Genomic DNA, 15,582 nt, shown 5'->3' with positions numbered 1-15,582 from the left:
GTGGCCTTGGGAAAGTTAGTTAACCTTTCAGTGTCTCAGCTTCCTTATCTATAAAAATTATAAATGAGGGGCGCCTCGGTGGCTCAGTTGGTTAAGCATCTGACTGTTGATTTCAGCTTGGGTCATGATCCCAGGGTTGCAGTATCAAGACCTGCGTTAGGCTCCATGCTGATTTTCTCTCCCTCTCTTTCTGCTCCTCCTCTGCTCACATTGTCTGTTTTCTCTCAGAGTGAATAAATACTAAAAAAAATTATAAATGATAGAGTTCTGAATATCAATCACTAATACACATAAACAACTTATAATGCTTGGCGTAAGGTAAGCCCTATACGTGTAATGTTAAAAGAGAAGCTCATCATTTGTTTTTCCATTTGTTAATTTCAGACTCTGCCATTCATAGATTATTTCTTTAAATATCTTGTGACTTCTAACTGTATGCTCAGATCTATTTCTCAAATACATAAAAGATGACTGGAAACTCTATGCCTGTCAAGGGTCTCCCTTTTGCAGGCTTCAAATTTGTAGACCATTTAGTTGGAGAACCCTGGATATCAGTATATACATATCTTGGGCTTGTCAGATCTGCCTGAAAGTACATATCTATCTTCCAGCTAAGAGAAGACGGCCAGGGAGGTTTTCTTTAAGGTATTTGCACCCATCAGTGTACTTGAGAATCACACCCTCTGATCAGATAAGATTTAACCACAATTTTCCAGTTTCCAATGCTCTCAACAGAAGTAGTATTATCTACTGCTATAAATCCCTTTGCTATTTTTAATGGAATTTTACAGAGAACAAAGGTAAATGTGAGTGTTCAATTTGTCATCTTTAACCAGAAGTTGAAATGACTATTTAAGACAATGAAAAGCCGCTATTAGTGGGAAAAAAAAATGCGTAATTGTACCTAGGCATTTATTTCTATAAATTTCCCCTTCTTACCAAGCATTGATATTTTAGGAACAGCACTTCTGAATAATTGCACCCTGTATTCACTAAAAATTTTTCTCAATAACAAAGCCGAAATAAAACCTTAGTCTTGAATCTAACCACAATATTCACCCCTCTGCTAAGGCAGCACTGGCCCTCTGCAAAGAGATTCCTTGTAGTGCTACTATTTGGCACGAACCACCTAGCACTGTCTCCTTCACTTTGTGCTTAAGCATGTAAACATACTTGAGGCTGTCTACTAGTGAGGTTCTGTATATCAAATACTGTCTTTGCTCTCTTCCATGAAGATAGTTCCAAATAGAGATTTTACAAGGGGCCTAGTGCTTCTCATTGAGCACAGAGGAACATCGTCTTTGGAGATAATTTAGAAACCACCAGGAAAAGAGAGTGAGAAAGAGCAGGAGATGGAATATCCGTTTTCTTTGTGTATGGTATGGTGACTGAAGGCTTACTTGTAGGTTTGAATTTGCTATACGCAGCACTGCTCTTTTAAATAGAATGTGCTTTATGGTAACAATTATTTCAGGAATTTTTTTTTTTTTTTTTTTTTTGCCTCACACTTCATGTGGGAAACAAATTAAAGGCATTAAACTAGGAGTCAGTGTATTTCTTTGTAAAATGTGGTTTTGGCAATGCTAATTAATATTACAAGCATACCTAGTCATCTATTCTATTTTTGAATTTGATAAAATTATAATTGAATGGTAAGACATTTTGCTTCCTCTCTCCTTCACTATCACTGGGGCGTTTAGGGCAACGACCATCACTAAAACATTACTTCAGATCCATGGAGGCAACATAATCCCTATTGCAGGAAATTGTCTGGTGGGAATCCTTAGCCACTTCAGTACTGTGCCATCAAACCTCCTGAACATGCAACATGACTGCATAATCTGGAGCAGAGCCTCTCTACACTAAGTCAACTGAGCTTATCCTCTTTGGAAACAAGGTCTCTGTCTCTGTCCATGACATATTAGAGCTCATCCAAATGTCTGAACCAGTATGACTATCAAAGGAACACCGTGAATGATTTAAGCATATAAAAATGCTAATGAGGAGCCTGGGTGGCTCAATCATTTAAGCGTTTGACTTCGGCTCAGCTTATGATTTCATGGTTCATGAGTTCAAGCCCCACATGGGGCTTTCTGCTGTCAATGCAGAGCCTACTTGGGCTCCTCTGTTTCTCTGCCCCTCCCCCGCGTGTGTGTGCATGCTCTCTCTCTCTCTCTCTCTCTAAAACAAACATTAAAAAAAGAATGCTAATTAATGAAACATTTTTCCTCCTGCTTGTATTCCATCTTTTTTGTGTGGTTAGTTCCTGGAATTATCAATAACTGTTATGGTACAGCTGCTCTGCAAATGTCTCCACACTAAACAGAATTACTGAATTATTTATCTTACTAAATAAAAACATATTCAATTCTTAAACTTAGGTATCCTCAGGATGTTCTGTGATACACTAACATTTGGGATAGTCATCCTGAAAAAAACTTTTTTGATGTGAAAAAGGCTTTGTTTTGTATTCCCAAAATTTGTTTTGCTTGGCACACATTAAAATTAGGTCACTGATCATACATTATTTTATTTTTAAAAATTAAACAGCTATATTTATAAATGCAAATATGTATATATTTTTTACATATGTATAATTTTTTTTTTCAGCAAAATAGTGAGACTTCCTGTGTCCATTTACCAACCCCACAGAAGCCTATCTCTCTACCATCCAAGATAACTCAGCCCGCTGACTGCATACTAGGCTTTGATTTGGAGAAGAATGGAGAATAAGATTATCTCATCATGTGGATGAGAGAGTTTAATTCATCTTAGATAGGCAACAATATTAATTATAAAATATCACACACTTAAATCACTGATTCCCCGTTATTTTCTTAAAACATGCGCATGCTGTAAGACAGAAATGTTCCCTGGTAACCTCACTGAACAACAGAGGCCTGTGTCACACACTGCCTATTCAGAAGGGAGCCCCCTGGTAAAGACTGAAACTGTAGAGAATGCTAATGAAAAGACAGATCAGAAAGTTCTTCTGTGGAGACTAGTGCTGGATGCAAATGAAAAATGCAGAACACAGCGCTCTGGGCTCTTTGGCCCATTCTGCTGAATTGAAAGGGGAAATTGAAAAGGTTCCAATTATTCCATTTATTACCTTAACGAGTTTTTATAACATGAAATGTATTTTGTGATTAATGAGGATTTTATGTAGACGGTACATAAAAAACGTCATCTACAAAAAGCAAATAGCATTATTTTCTGGCTAGTGAAGGTGAAAATGAAATGCAAAATAAGGTTGATTGACTTAGATTTAATATATAAAAGGTAGCACTAGTTAATAGGGTATTGATTAAAGATATAAAAAGAGGTGGTGACAATTCATCAAATATCCTTGTTCTAGGTCCCCAGGGTGACTGATTAATAAACATCTTTTCTTATAACTTAGATTTTCCTATTACTCTTTTCGTTATCTTGTTTCATTTTTTTGTAGGCATATCAAATTCACACACTACCATCACAGCAACCCAAAAAAAGTATTATTTCAAAAAATTCTTTTTTTTAATTTTAACATCTTAAATGAGACTGAACTTACAATAGGAGCAGGTACCATAATTTGGGGGTACTAATTAAAATACATTAGCCTGAGTTAGTTAATTCAGGCATAATACTACAGAGAACTACATCCGTAGCCTTTATGCATTTGATACATGTAAACATAATTTTACAAATAATTTAAATATATGATTCATTAATATATATAATTAATATAACTTGTTCCTATAAAACACTTGTATATAAAATTGTCTTTATAATATATCAAATTTAAAGCAATTATTAAAACTTAGGAAAAGGCTTGGTTTTCTAATTGAATTTATCTTCTTTCCCTTTTATTAGCTATTGTACTGTCTATACACAAGACAACTTACACCCTCAACACACACACACATGCACACACACACACGCGCGCGCACACACACACACACACACACCCTCCAGCTTCAATTCAGTCTTTAGCACTGTGAAAGAGAAGAAAGCTCCAAGCAGCATCTCCCTAGGGTGATGCAAAAGCCAATTCTGAATCCTAATTCAGGAAAAGATTTAACTACTTTATGTACAACATACCCTCCTTTGCTTTCCCCAAAGTCATGACACCTGAAGTGATGGGTAAGTCCCTAAGGATTACACTTTTGCTCTCAAGAGAATATGTCATGAAGTGTATACCATTCTGCAACTTAGAAATCTTGGCAGTGAACAGAATATGGGGGAAATCACCCTAGCAGAGTGTTTTAAGCGTTTCCTTTTTTTCCTGGACCCACAGAAAACTTTGTCCCATGCTTGGCAATTTGAGTCTAAGCAAGATCAGCAACTCTGAAAAAAGTATCAGTCAGTTCTACTCTCTGTTTCTATATGGCCAAACAGAAGAACTGTTAGTAGCACATGGTAAATGGACAACTTAACAATCGACCCAATTGGCAATCTGGTCAGCTGGCCCAAGACTCTAGCTAGAACCAATAGGCAGCTCAAGGGAAAATACATAAAATAAATCTATTACATCTTACTTTAGTGTCATGGGTGTATTTCAATAGATAAAGAAATGCAGTAGTACTTGTTTCTTTTTTTTTTTTTTTTCAATGTTTATTTATTTTGGGGACAGAGAGAGACAGAGCATGAACGGGGGAGGAGCAGAGAGAGAGGGAGACACAGAATCCGAAACAGGCTCCAGGCTCTGAGCCATCAGCTCAGAGCCCGACGCGGGGCTCGAACTCACGGACCGTGAGATCTTGACCTGGCTGAAGTCGGGCGCTTAACCGACTGCGCCACCCAGGCGCCCCAATACTTGTTTCTTAATGATAGAGAAACACAATTAAGTGTTGTGTTGGCTTCTGCTCACAAATAGGATCCTGTGTAGTTGAGAAGACCCCCTACTTTCCTCCTCAAAATGATATAATAAAAGAAGAAAAATGTTTGCTGGATACGTATTTTAAAAGGATTTTAAACTTGAAGTAAAAACAAACACACACTTGGCATATGTTTTTGCTCCAAATTTCTCATTTATGGTAAAAAGAAATTTACAGCACATCTTTGTATGTCTGTCTTTTATAGTCAGGTGTAATCACTCTTGCTGTTTACCTCCCAAGATAATGGAAACTAATAGCATTGTGCTAGAATAATTTTGAACTCTCATAAGAAAGCTGCTGACTATGGTTAAGTATTATTATTAATCACTATGCTCAGGATCAATATAGCTATGCATTAAATTTAGCTTAGTCTGAATTATGCCTGAAGATATATTTAAACAATTGTGTGATGTGTTTACATAGCTGTGTGGACCATACAACCCAAAACTTACAGCTCAATCCCAGTGTTAAATATGATATTAAAAATTTTTTTTATACATTCATTTATTTTTGAGATAGAGAGAGAGACAGTGTGAGCAGGGGAGGGGAAGAGATAGAAGAAGACACAGAATCCGAAGCAGGCTCCAGGCTCTGAGCAGTCAGCACAGAGCCTGATGTAGGGCTCGAACCCCCAAACCATGAGATCATGACCTGAGCCGAAGTCGGATGCTTAACTGAGTCACTCAGGCGCCCCTTAAATATGATATTTCATTATCAGCACATGCATCCTGGTTTTATTTTGAAAAATTTAGTCACTTTGTATAGCTGTCACATTCCATAATTCACAATATTTATCTGCTGTACTCTAATGAAAATTTCCTCTTGCTGCTTTACTAAATGCAATGCCATATAGAAATAATATGGAAGTGCCATATTATTTACAAAATTCATGAGCATATATTTTTCCTTTTATCTAATTAGTCTAAAAGTTAGTGTAAACAATGAAAGATAAAACAAAAGTGCCATCTTTTCTTCTTCTGTAGAATCATCAATTTGTTAAATTACTAAATTACAGTATACACAAAATCAATGCTCAGTCTAAAAATATGGGCAAAGAAATTTTCCCACAACTGATACAAGAAATACCTTCACACAGGATATGTTAACACAGTACATACAAACATGTAGCTATGTATGATTGTCGTAGACCCTGGGTCTGGAGTTCTCTCTTGTCCAGCAATAGAGTGGACACAGATTAAAATGTGAAGCTAATGTCCAGGAGGAGACAAGAGCCCTGAGTAAGGGTCCTTACACCTTTTTTATTAGGATCAGAAGTCCTACAAGCATGATGGATGTGCACAAAGAGACAATGAAGCCATGAACATTAACTCATAAGCAAGAGGGAAAGGGTGTTTTGAAGATCTGTGGTCTTAGGGGTTTGGGTCAATACAAAACAAAGTCCTGGTGCAGCAGACTGTTGTTTAAGGCAGGCATGAGGTGCCTTGTCTGTTTATCTTAGCTAGCCTAGGGGATAAAACAGAACATGCTACCCCAGGGTCAACAAGGCACCTTTCTTTTGCTAATTTGGGCAACTTCACCCTGCTGCAATCTATAGCCCTGTTTACCTAGTTACCTATTCTAGTCCTTCCTTCCTGTGAAAGGACTTTCTGCTATTGTACTAAGTTGGGGGCATTTCAGCCCTGAATACCTAATCTTGTTTACTTCACTTTGGATGCTTTTATCCTGAGGCTTTTCTATTCCTATATGCCTTGTTAACCCATGAGTGCAAGCTCAGGGAATTCCTTAGCTTATTCCCCACAGTGACAAATTAAGTTTGTAATATTTCTAATAGTTTACAAAGTACAGGCATACTTTGGAGATATTGAGGGTCCAGTTCCAGACTACCACAATAAAGCAAACATCATAATAAAGTGAGTCAAATGAATATTTTTGGTTTCCTAGTTCATATAAAAGTCATGTTTATACTATACTGTGGCTTATTAAGGATGTATTGGCATTATGTCTAAAAAACAATTTACATACCCTAATTTAAAAATATTGCTACAAAATGGTAACCATCATCTGAGCTTCCAGAGAGTCATAATCATTTTGCTGTGGTACTCTGATGAAAATTTCCTCTTGCTGCTTTACTAAATGTAATGCAACATGGAAATAACATGAAAGTGCCATATTATTTCCAAAATTCGTGAGCATATATTTTTCCTTTTATTTAATTAGTCTAAAAGTTAGTGTAAAAAATAAAAGATAAGGGTCCTGCCTTAGTGTTGATGGCTGCTGACTGACTAGGGTGCTGGTTGCTGAAGGCTGGGGTGGCTGTGGCAATTTCTTAAAATAAGACAACAACAAAGTTTGCAACATTGACTGATTCTCCTTTCATAATCATTTTCTCTGTAGCATGTGATGATGTTTGATAGCATTTTATCTACAGCAGAATTTTCAAAGTTGGAATTATTGTTCTCAAATCGTGCTGCTTTTTTTATCCACTAAGTTGGTGTAATATTCCAAGTCTCTTGTTTTCATGAGCCGTTTTCACAACATCTCCACCAGGAGTAGATTCCATCTTAGGAAACTACTTCCTTTGTTCATCCCTAAGCAGCATCTGCTCATTTATGAAAGTTTTATCGTGGGGTTGTAACAACTCAGTCCCATCTTCAGGCTCCACTTCTCTGTCTAGTTCTTCTGCTGTTTCCACCACATTTGCAATGACTTCCTCCACTGAGGACTTGAACCCCTCAAAGTCGTTCATGAGGGTTAGATTCCACTTCTTCCAAACTCTTACTAATGTTGATATTTTTACCTCTTCCCGTGAATCACGAATGGTCTTAATGGCATCTAGAATGATAAATCCTTTCCGGAAGGTTTTCAATTTACTTTGTCAAGGTCCATCAGAGGAATCACTATCTATGGCAGCCATTGCTTTATGAAATGTATTTCTTAAATAGTAAGACTTGAAAGTCAAAATTACCCCTTGATCCTGAGGCTGGAGAAATAATGTTGTGTTAACAGGCATGAAAACAACATTAGTGTCATCATTGTACATCTACATCAGAGCTCATGAGTGACCAGGTATGTTTCAGGGAGTAGTAATATTTAGAAAGGTATCTTCTTTCTTCTTTCCTCCTGAGTAGTAGGTCTCAACAGTAGACTCAAAATATTCGGCTAACCGTGTTGTAACCAGATGTGCTGTCATCTAGGCTTTGTTGTTCCATTATACAGCACAAGCAAAGTGATTTTAGCATAATTCTTAAGGGCCCTAGGATTTTGAGAATGGTAAATGAGCATTGGCTTCAACTTAAGTCACCAGCTACATTAGCCCCTAAAAAGAGAGTCAGCCTGTCCTTTGAAGCTTTGAAGACAAGCATTGACTTCTCCTTTCTAGCTATGAAAGTCCTATATGGCATCTTCTTCCAATAGGCTATTTTGTCTACATTGAAAATCTGATCTTTGGTGTATCCACTTTCATTAATTAGCTTAGCTTGATCTCCTGAATAACTTCTTGTAGCTACTACATCAGCACTTGCTGCTTTACCTTACACTTTTATATTATGGAAATGACTTATTTCCTTGAACCTCATGAACCATCCTTCGCTAGCTTCAAACATCTCTTCTGTAGTTTCCCCACCTCTCTCAGCCTTCAAAGAATTGAGGAGAGTTAGGATCAGTTAGAATCAGTTTGGATTCGGCTTTGGCTTAAGGGAATGTTGTGGCTGGGGTTTGACCTATATAGACTATTCAAACTTTCTCCATACCAACAATGAGGCTGTTTTGCTTTCTTATTCATCATTTGTGTGTTTACTGGAGTAGCCTTTTTATATCCTTTAAGAACTTTTCCTTTTGCATTCACAATTTGGCTGTTTCGTGCAAGAGGCCTAGCTTTCAGCCTGTTTTGGCTTCTTACATGCCTTCCTCACCAACCTTAATCATTTCTAGCTTTTGATTTAAAATGAGAGATGTGCAACTCTGCCTTTCACTTGAATGCTTAGGGGCCATTGTAGAGTTCTTATTTGGCCTAATTTCAATATTGTTGTATTTCGCAGGGTGGGGGGGGGGCTTGAGGAAAGAGAGACATGGGGGAATAGCCAGTGGGTAGAACAATCAGCACACACAAAATATTGATAGATGAAGTTCACCATTTTATATCCATACAGCTCGTGGTGCCCCAAAACAGTTAAAATAGTAACATCAAAGATTACTGATCACAGACCACTATAAAATATAATAATGAAAAGGTTTGAAATATTTCCAGAATTACCAAAATGTGGCACAGAGATACAATGTGGGAAAATGCTGTTGGAAAAAAAAAATGGCACCGGTAGACTTAACCAACAAAGGGTTGCCATCAACCTTCAATTTGTAAAAAAAAAAAAAAAAATGCAATATCTGCAAAAATCAAAACACAGTAAAATGAGGTGTGCCTATGATTTTTATCCTTTTTTACGTCTTATTAGGACCAATGCTGTAAGATTCCCACTTCTTAAAAACTGAGAACAATCTGAGGGTTGATGGCGGGTGGGAGGGAGGGGAGAGTGGGTGATGGGTATTGAGGAGGGCACCTGTTGGAATGAGCACTGGGTGTTGTATGGAAACCAATTTGACAATAAGTTTCGTATTTAAAAAAAATAAAAATATAAATATAAATTAATTAATTAATTAATTAAGTAAGTAAATAAATAAAAGACTCCCACATAAAAGAGGCAAAGGTATTAAAACAAGACCGTAAATGATGGGGTCTTGTCGAGTCAGCCATGTCTGCTGGATCTTTGGAGAGAGATTAGAATGCAGTTAGTGGGGCAAACAACTCCCAGGAAATAATTTCCCTAAGCTGCTGCTTAATGCTTTTATAATTCCAAGTAGTAGACAGGTAGATAAAGTCAAGATGCTCAGAGTTGGCCCAAATAAAACTGGGTGGATATTGAGAAAATAGATGATTCTGAAAATAATTTAACAGAAAGACTTTTTATGTATATTCAAGACTATTTATGTATATTCATGCCTTGTCTGGTTGCTAGGAGGAGGCTGACTCATATGAACAAGAAAGAGCAGGCCAAAACAAATAAATAAACATGCACAGAAATTCGTCAACATTCCACCCATCAAGAGGGTCTATGCTCCTTCCCCTTGAATTTAGGTAGAGTTGTGACTGCCACAGCCATAGCCGTGATGGACCTAACTCCAAAAGATTTCTGAGGATAATTCAGGTAAAACTATACAATTTGGCATTGTTTCATTGGAACGCTTGGTTTTGGAGACCTGGGCTCCAAGTTTGACTACCTTGAAGTCTTGGTACCATGAAGAAGCCCAAAAAGCAAGAAAATCATCCAGAAATCTCCATATGATTCCAACTGCCCCTTCCCCCAGGCATTGAGGTTACTCACAGCTATCTGGGTCTTTACAACTATGACCCAGATTTTATAGAGACAGACCATACTCACTGTACCCTTTCCAAACTTCTGATTCATAGAACCCATGAGCATAAGAAAATAGTGATTGTCTTGTGCCCTTAAGCTTTGGGGTAGTTTGTTACACAATGATATATAACAGATACAAAGAATAACTTTGACATATGTCAGAACAGAATTTTATTCCTGACTTAGTAGGAGTAAGAAACAAGTAAGAGTCAGAGAGAGAGAAGGAGGAGGGAGAGGGAGACCCAGTTTGCTCCCTAATGGATACAAAGTAGCTAAGAGAGGCAGTCAGAAGTACCAAGATAAAGTTTCATTGTTTTTATAGCTTTTTCCCTCCAGAAAATGTAAGGGATCTAAATTTCCCCATCACACTCAGTACAAGGGCCAAAATGATCCATTGTCTCTTCTGCTTCAGTAACAGAGAAACAGAAGAACCTTACTTATCCCTTAAAGATGCAGGGGTATAATGTGAATTTTTATGTGAAACCTGAAAAAGAGAGCCCATCTCCTCTCCCCAAAAAACTCATTGACAAGAGTTTTGTTGTGGGAGCTTTGGACAGAATAACTTAGGAAGAATGAACAGCGGAGTTGAAGTGGAACTTGAAAAAGGATCTATGGACCAGACTGCCCACCTGCTCCAGGACCACCCACCCACCTGTTTTGTGATGTGCAACTAGAAGAATAGGCAATTTAATTAACATTTTTAGCAGCTTGTCAAGTGTTCCTGGAACTTTGACTATTCATTGCATTCATTAGCATTCTAGGATCTGGTGAAACAAGCTGGGAAAAGGCTCCTAGAGATAGAAGCAAGGAAGTAATTTAAAAAAAAATGCAGTTTGGATCTTGGAAGGACAGCACAGTGGTAGAAAATGCAGAGAAACATGGACAATGAGGGGAAAGAGAAAAAGTAGAGAGACTCTGAAATAATCACCTGAGGTGGATGCCATATGCACGAACAGACGAGTGCAAGAAATTTTGCACCATGCTCTAGATTCATCTACTTATGATCCCTTCTCATCATGGTTATGACAACATTAGGGGATATATTTTGGAAGATTATTCTAGTACACTGTTGAATAACTCAGTTTTAAAATCTACCAACGTTGTTGAGCTGTAACAGAATAGTAACATGAGAAAGTTAACATGGGTGGGGATCTCACAAGGAAACAGTCACCACTACTGGCAGTAAGGGTAGCATCCCTGCTTCAATTTAGGACTCAAGCAAAGAGGAGCAGGAGTGACTGAGAGAAGGTGAGCAAAGCCTAGACTCCGAAGTTACACCGCTTCAGTGCTTCTAGCCATCAGGAAACAAGAATAAAACACCTGAGGGGTGCCTGGGTAACTCAGTCGGTTAAGTGTTCAACTTTGGCTCAGGTCATGATCGCATGGCCCATGAGCTCAAGCCCCACCTCAGGCTCTGTGATGACAATTCGGAGCCAGCTTCAGATTGTGTGTCTCCAGCTCTCTCTGCCCCTCCCTGCTCACCTTCTCTTTCTCTCAAAAATAAATAAACATTAAAAAAAAAAAAAAGAATACAACACTTGCAATGAACTGAACTGGGTCATCCAGATAACAAACAGGACACCTTGAGTTTTTAAAAAAATTAGTATAGGAATGGAAACTAATTTTAGCTGCTATGCAGTTGTACAATCAGCAAAGAGAGGCTCCACTTCTCCAGTTAATTTTGGGGAGTTGAAACACAGTGAAATCTAAGAAGGGATCCCCTAAAAGCCTAATCCCGAAGACTGAGTGCTACCAATTCTCAGAGAAAGCCACTTTTAAAATTTTTGTTGCCTGCATTTCTTTCTCACCAGTTTATATTTCTTCTAGGAATCTCCTCTGTTTATTTGTAATGATAAAAATCAGTCTTTAAATTTTATCCGACCAGGTTCCTGCTACAAATAATGGAAAGAAGGCGATACTTTTATAATTTGTTAATGAATTTCAACACAAAAAAATTATGTCTCGACAATGACAAGACCTAATGTAGTTCAAAATTATTGTATAACTAGGCTGGAATGTCTAGGAAGAAGGCAGAAAAAAAATACGTTGTTTATTTGCATCTTAATAGAGTAAGAATCCCATTTTGAAAACTGCCTCAGTTCCATTTTGAACTGAGCCATGTTCAAGTCCACCCATTTCAGCGTTTTTAAACACCTCTGTTTCCTATTAAACCACTGCACACATTTAATTTCCTCAGCTGAAACTCCACTGAGGTAACAACATACAGAGAAAAGCATGAGCATTTTGTGCAGTCCACTGACAGACGCAATAGTATTCCTGCGGTATGTTCCATCTCGGTGCCCAGAAAAGCACTGAATCTGACAAAATAGATTCTTACTCTCCTAAATGAACAGACTGCACTACACTGGCTCAAGATGACTGCATAATATTGGCGCCTTTTAAAGGAAAATTTCATTTGCATGTGCTTCCTTTCCCCTTGGCTCTAAACCAAACACATTATATCAGCTCAAATATTTCATTTTGTCCAGCAACATTGTAAATCATATTGAACATCAAAAGAATCTCTGTTGTGAGATGGTTTATTACCAAATATTTGTAACTGGTAATGTGAAAGGATTGTGGTATTCGTTCACAAAGGAAAGAAACTAGAAAAGTGGAAACGTTGAACGACTGTTCATGTAATGGGGTTTATAACTTCGAATCTTAAATTAGCATCACTTATTCCTCTGTTGGGAAACTAACTTTAACTAAAGTTGATTGGAAATGAATGTGTTACCTAGAGAAAGTATCCTACTCATCAACAAAACTGATCCTAGGATATTTTGATCCCTGCCAATCTAAGACTCATAAATCTTGAAAAAAACATTGCCAATTCTTAATTTTCTCAAAATTAATCTCACTTCTCCTCCATCCCTCCTGTTCTAGTGGAGAAATTATCCCTAATCTTTTTCATGGCTAATGTTTCTGTCTCTATTCTTGCTTTCATCTATTACTGCTTTTTTTTTTTTTTTTTTTTTCAGAGAAATCCTTCTCTAGTGGCAGACTCAATAAGAATTGAAAGAGATAGATTTTGGGGAATCAACAGACCTTGATAAACTTACTGCTTCCTAGTTCCCAGAGGCATGACCTTAGGAAAATTACTCACCTTACCCTTGTAGGCAAAGAGTTTGCAAAATCCTTTTCCCTATGTCATGAAATGTTAGCTATGTGTTGACTTCAGTCAAATGACTTTTGCGAGGTAAATTGCATCTGGACAGGGAGGGTCTGTAAACATACTATGAATATCTTAGAAGCCATAGATAGGGACTTCCCTAACTGTAAAGACTCTTCCAACAAGCATCTTCCTTGCAAGGTTGTGGAGTTGTTCAAAAGCTGTTGGCTTCTGTAAGCATGAAGCTTGTCAGTCAGACACGTTTTGCATCCTCCTGATGAACCTTATCTCCTAGTACCTGAGCTGAACTGCTACGTGGTGTCACATACAACAAAAATGTACGATGCTTCTCTGCTGGCATTCTGTGTGCCTGTCTTATATATCCTTCTGAGTATTTGGTGTCAAATATGGCCTATGATAGTGTTATAAATCTAAATGTTTAATTGCGCCCTAAGAAGACCAGTCCCCTCAATGAGCAGTATAGAAGGATAATAAAATCTGCCTTCTAATGATACTATAAGAATTAAACCAGACTGTACATAAATACATGCACATAGAATGATTCAAATATATCTTTGTATGTTTCCACACATATATAGCAAGAGAAAATTCATTGCATTGGAATTTTATCACAATTGTAACTTAAAATGGTTTTTGTATCTGATTCATGATGTCAGTCTTCACCTAGTAAATTACAAATTTGATGAGGGCAGGGGTCACTGCTTTCATGTTAATGTTCCCAGCTCCTATCAACAATTCTGTGCTGCCTCATAATAGGTATTCAGTTCGTATCCGTTCTTCCCTATTACTACCTCTCACTAGAGACATCCCAAACTGAGATTGGTGGGAAGCCGATTCCTTATAATTTTGACACGTTATTCTACATGGAGAAAAAAAAGACTCCTTGGCCAGATAAATTTGGGAAACACAAGATTAGATGATGCTAAACACATTTTCTTTTTATTATAGTACTTCTTGCAACTCTCCAAAATGGAGTGAAATGGGAGAAAGAGACGTATACTTACTGGTCGTGCAGTTTCATACCTCTCTTTTTTTTAAGGCCAGCTTTTGAGATGGGTTTTCTGCTGGAAATATTGCCAAAAATCTAAAGATAGGTCCTCTTGGAGCTATAAGTATCCCTGGATATGAACAGAGGCAACTAATTCTCTCACATACAAGTGAGGGGAATGAGAACAGAAAAATTTCATAAATTTGCAAAGATCCCACAGCAAATAATATTTCCCTATAGACTTGACCCCCTTGTTGATGAAAATTGTTCATATAATTGCCACAGCTTGACTGTAGTATCCTCCCCCACCCCACACACACGAATCACTTCAGATGATAACAAAGTAAGATGAATTAAAAACTGAGCATGTGTCCAAGAACCAGAAGGATCCTCAGGTGCTAGGTCTGTGGGAGTGATCCTGCCTAGTCCTCACACATGTAAGTAACTATTGGAATGTTTGCTCTCTAGAAGGGCAAGATATAGTTTGGCATTGTATCTGTTGTCCCAGTCTCCCTGGATCCTTGACCCTCATCTCAATGATAATAAACCCCGTGGCTCCCTTAGTGTTTCTAAAGCTTTCTCACAGTTGCAGATCTTGCAAGAGATTCATACCCACTTCCCTCTAACACTTGTTTCTTGGTTTGCCTGCTCAGCTCAATCATAGATTACTCATTGCTGTACCCCAGCATTTAGCACTTAGTCTGTATTTCCCAAATATTTTAAAAATGAATAGATGAGTCAGTGTGATGAGAATTTAAAAAGTCAGAGCTGATCTGAGCTAGGGACCCTGAAAAATCCAGAACCTAGGAGCTCTGAACATCAAGAATTTTAGAGACAGTGGAGACAGCAATTTTTGTCCAGGTAACAACTGATCTTTCTGTTTATGCAAATAGAATGTTGGGGGGGGGGTGGATTTAATTAAATTCTATCATTAACTAATATAGCCATAAAAGCATTTACTGAAAATGTAGGACCTTTTGACAATTCCTGCTAGATATCACTGGGCTCAATTCAATAAAGACTGTGTGGAGGCTTTAGCATCTAGGCTGTCATTAGTGTAATGTAAATAAAAAATCTGTAAGAATTTTTTAAAGAGCTCCCAATCTAAATCTTCTCTTTTTACTAAAGATAGAGCAGTTTTGTTCTTTGTTATTATAAAAGAAGCTGTAAAATATCTAAGTCTCAGAAGTCTTTAAGAAAAGAGAATTGAGCAAAGTAACTATTTTACTGATGAAG

The sequence above is a fragment of the Herpailurus yagouaroundi genome, unplaced genomic scaffold (genome assembly GCF_014898765.1).
Source record: "Herpailurus yagouaroundi ecotype Mexico unplaced genomic scaffold, PumYag 182, whole genome shotgun sequence".
NCBI lineage: Eukaryota > Metazoa > Chordata > Mammalia > Carnivora > Felidae > Herpailurus > Herpailurus yagouaroundi.
This window is presented reverse-complemented; position numbering follows the sequence as displayed.